Raw genomic sequence first — 545 nt, 5'->3', positions numbered from 1 at the left:
CTGCATGTTGGCTGTTTCACAACAAATGTGCGAATAGAAAATTAACAGCGGTTTGCGACAAACGCTGCGTCAAGGGTGGGAGATGTACATGTACATTCCGTTCAGCGTGCTAACACGAAAGTGCAAGCAATAAATCAAAATCCAGGTTTGGACGAGTTCGTGTATTCGTAAGGTCTTCCAAGACCAGTTACCATCCGTCCGCCCGCAGCCATACCGCCTTTGTGCGTTTGTTGCCACGACCTTTTCGCTCTGCATTTAGAAAGCCTGCTAGCAGAAAGTCGTACTCGCACTCATAAACTCTGGTAGTAATCGTCGTCACGGAAATTGTTGGAGCTCAGCACTGTTGTTCTTGACTGCTTGAAATTCTTTCGATTCACAGCAACCTCCCACTTAGCTGCAAGCTTCTTGTTTTGCGGGAAGTAATGAAACATCGTCGCGGCTGCTGGTGTTCGTGCAACCGTAGGCTGCACAGAATGCCAGCATGATCGGCCCACCACTTCAATTGATGCTGCGCACGTCCACTACCACTCTACATACACAAACGA

The sequence above is a fragment of the Dermacentor albipictus genome, unplaced genomic scaffold (genome assembly GCF_038994185.2).
Source record: "Dermacentor albipictus isolate Rhodes 1998 colony unplaced genomic scaffold, USDA_Dalb.pri_finalv2 scaffold_15, whole genome shotgun sequence".
In the NCBI taxonomy this organism is placed as follows: Eukaryota; Metazoa; Arthropoda; class Arachnida; order Ixodida; family Ixodidae; genus Dermacentor; species Dermacentor albipictus.
This window is presented reverse-complemented; position numbering follows the sequence as displayed.